At 43.1% G+C, this 4147-nt stretch overlaps 1 pseudogene; it reads left to right on the forward strand.

Moving 5' to 3' along the window:
* The first annotated feature begins 1017 nt into the window (after nucleotides 1–1017).
* LOC137359816 (G2/mitotic-specific cyclin-B1-like) lies at nucleotides 1018–2981 on the forward strand (annotated as a pseudogene).
* The last annotated feature ends 1166 nt before the right edge of the window (nucleotides 2982–4147 follow it).

The raw sequence follows: 4147 nt of genomic DNA on the forward strand, positions 1-4147 counted from the left end.
TGGTACCCAGAATCATGCACTTTTCTCCAGATGAGGCCTAACCAGCGATTTGAATGAAGTGTTTGATTTTATCTCCTGATTTCTTTTTCATCAATCATCATTCACAGTAACAGGTTTGCTGATGTTTCTTTTCTCTAATTTCAATGATAATATCATTCGTATTTTTGTGTACTGCTGTCAATAATCCGTCAGTGTTGAGGAGCTCACAGTTGGTTGTTAAGAACACTATCTGGCAAAGGAAAGGAATGGGACGGGGCAAAATAACAGAGCTCAGTTACAGAATACTCGAGTCGGATAAAGTCTCAGAGTCCCATTCCTTGACTTGTGCTGAGATATTTCTGGCACAAAGACCAGAGGATGCAACTACACACACAAGTACACTCACACATACACACACGCAAACACACACATACAAACAAGCACACAAGTACACACGCAAACTCACAATCACACACACAAACTCACATACACACTCGCCTTTCCACATGCAAACACTCTCACACACATTCATATTCACACAGGCACACATAATTCCAAACATTCACACGCACTCACGCACATAGTTTCACATACACACACTCACACACAAGTACAAACGCACAGTCACATGCATAAACACCATCTCAAACACACACACACACAAACTAATTGAAACTCACCATGTCATCCTTATGAGCAATTAGACACGGGCAATAAATGTTGGCCTAGCACGCAACGCCCACAGCCCATTAAAGAATAACACCAAAGCACACACACATTCACACACACGCATATATATATATATATATATATATATACACACACACCCAAATACACACGAATGCACCCCCACCCCCCCACACACACATACACCACTGTGAGTCTTGAGGCAGTAGGAATTGGCTTCTTGTGGAAACAAGTGCTGATGAGAAGAGAAGGAAGGGAAATGAGGAGGAGAGGATGTTGGCGTTAATGTGATGTTAATGTGATAATCGTAGGCAGACACATCTACTGTGAGGTTGCAACTGCATCCAAGAAATGATTGATCATCATTCCTTGTTTATAATAACGGGAGCTAATCTGCTCAGTTTGGTGTTGTTACTACTGGTATACATAGAAAAAGCTGGAGGCCATTCAGGCCTCACGTTTGAACTGCCATTCAGTGACATCATAGCAGATCTGAATCTGAACTCCATAATCCACCTCAGAGTTCATATTCCTCAATCCACTTGACGAGAAAAAAAATCTATCCATCTCATGTTTAAAGTTCTTTATTACGCTCCAGCATTTCCTGATTTTTTTTCATGGGAGAGAATTACACACAGGAAATATTCTCAATGTGATGCACTGTTTGTTATCTCCCATCATCAATGGCCTGCCTTCGACTTTAAAGGTCTGCCCTTGAATCTAACACCAGCAGGAAAAGGCGAATGTCCGCACAATTCTTATTAATTCCTTTCATATCTGAAAATCTTTAATCAAAACCTATGCTACAGCCCTTCCTATCTCTGTAAACTCCTTCACTCCTACAACCTTCCCTATGTCTGTAATATCCTCCACTACTATAGCCCTCCCTATCTCTGTAATCCCTTCCACTCCAACAACGTCCCTTATGTCTGTAATCTCCTCCAACCCTGAAACCATCCCTATCTCTGTAATTTGTTGAGGCCCTGAGCTCTGGAATTCCCTCCAGCCCCTACACTCTCCATATCTCTTGAACACTCCTCCTGCCCCTCACTCTCCATATCTCTGAAAATGCCTCTTGCCCCTTCCTCTCCATATCTCTGAAAACTCCTCCAGCCCCTACACTCTCCATATCTCTGAAAACTCCTCTTGCCCCTACACTCTCCATATCTCGGAGAACTCCTCCTGCCCCTACACTCTCCATATCTCTGAAAACTCATCTAGCCCCTACACTCTCCATATCTCTGAAAACTCCTCCTGCCCCTCACTCTCCATATCGTTGAAAACTCCTCCAGCCACTACACTCTCCATATCTCTGAAAATTCCTCCTGCCCTCACTCTCCATATCTCTGAAAATTCCTCCTGCCCCTTACTCTCCATATCTCTGAAAAGTTCTCCAGCCTCTACACTCTCCATATCTCTGAAAAATCCTCCTGCCCCTACACTCTCCATATATCTGAAAACTCCTCCTGCCCCGACACTCTCCATATCTCTGCAACTTCCTGAAACCCCGACAATTTTACCTATTTCTGTAATATCCTTCAGCCCCTAAAGCGCTCCCTATCTCTGTAACCTCCTCCAGAAACTACATCTATATCGATTTCTCTAATCTCATCAGCCCTGAAAAAAATAATCCTACCTCTGTCATCTACGCCAACCTCTGCAACCCTCCCTATAGCTGCAATAACGTCTGAAAGAGATAACCCTGCCTATGTCAGGATAACCCAGTAACAAAGAGCAATTTACAACTTGTTGGTGTGACAGCAATGCTAGTGGCTTCCAAATATGAAGAAATGTATCCCCCAGAAATTGGTGACTTTGTCTATGTTACAGACAACACATACTCTACAGCTGCAATACGTGAGATGGAGAGGAAGATTCTTCAGAAGCTTAACTTTTCTCTTGGCAGGCCTCTTCCTCTGCACTTTCTGAGGCGGTCTTCAAAAATTGCAGGAGTAAGCTCTGAACACCACACTCTGGCTAAATATCAAATGGAACTCACCATAGTTGACTACGAGATGATTCATTATCTTCCATCCCAGATTGCTGCAGCTGCTTTTTGTCTTGCTCAGAAAGTCTTAAATGTTGGTGAATGTACACCTCTTCTGCAGCATTATATGACCTATAAAGAAGATGATCTTGTTCCAGTGATGGAGCACATTGCCTAGAATGTTGTGACAGTCAATCAAGGCCTCACTAAACATATGACTATTAAGAACAAGTATGCAAGCAGCAAGCAAATGAAAATCAGCAACCTTCAACAGATAAAGTCTGGTGTGGTGGTCAACCTTTCAAAGAACCTACTGCCCCGGAAATAGCTACCATACCTTTCTTTGAAAGGCAGCTTGTTCTTGTATAGTCTTGTCTGAGATGCTTGTCAGCACTATGTGCTACTGTAAATAAGAAATGTAGTTTCCATTATATCTACTATCTGAATTTTGTTCACGAATAAAACTGATTTTAAAAATGAAAAAAAATAAAATAAAATAAAAAAACTGGTCACTGCATTATAGGAAGGATGTGGAAGATTTGGAAAAGGTGCAGAGGAGATTTACTAGGATGTTGCCTGGTATGGAGGGAAGGTCTTACGAGGAAAGGCTGAGGGACTTGAGGTTGTTTTCGTTGGAGAGAAGGAGGAGAAGAGGTGACTTAATAGAGACATATAAGATAATCAGAGGGTTGGACAGGGTGGATAGTGAGAGCCTTTTTCCTCGAATGGTGATGGCAAACACGAGGGGACATAGTTTTAAGGTGAGGGGTGATAGATATAGGACAGATGTCAGAGGTAGTTTCTTTACACAGAGAGTAGTAGGGGCGTGGAACGCCCTGCCTGCAGCAGTAGTGGACTCTCCAACGTTAAGGCATTTAAGTGGTCATTGGATAGACATATGGATGAAAATGGAATAGTGTAGGTCAGATGGTTTCACAGGTCGGCGCAACATCGAGGGCTGAAGGGCCTGTACTGCGCTGTAATGTTCTATGTTCTATGTTCTATGTCTCTGACCACCTCCACTCACTACAGCTGATCCCTATCTTGGTAACATTCTGTAGTTACTACAAGCCTCGCTATTCCTGGAAGATCCTCTAATCCCTACAAGACCTCTCCGTCTCTGTAACCTCCTCAAGACTCCACAAACCTTACTGTCTATGTAATCTCCAGTAGCCCCTACAATCCGCAGTACTTCTGAAAACTCCTCCAGCCCCTACAACCCTCATAACTCTGTAACCTCCACCAGACCATGCAGACCTCTGAATATCGGTAACCTCTTCCAACGCCACCCCAGCTCTGCAAAATCCTCCAGCCTCAGAAAACCTCCCTATCTCTGTGACCTCTTGCAGCCACTCAACCATCCCTGTTTCTGTAACTTCTCCAGCCACTAAATAAGTGCCTATCTCTGTAGCATTCTCCAAACGACCGAAATAGTTTAACCCAAGCTATCCCATCAATTCTCATTAATATCTCCACAACTTTCATCAAATCAGC

Source organism: Heterodontus francisci, unplaced genomic scaffold, assembly GCF_036365525.1.
Source record: "Heterodontus francisci isolate sHetFra1 unplaced genomic scaffold, sHetFra1.hap1 HAP1_SCAFFOLD_74, whole genome shotgun sequence".
Taxonomy (NCBI): Eukaryota; Metazoa; Chordata; class Chondrichthyes; order Heterodontiformes; family Heterodontidae; genus Heterodontus; species Heterodontus francisci.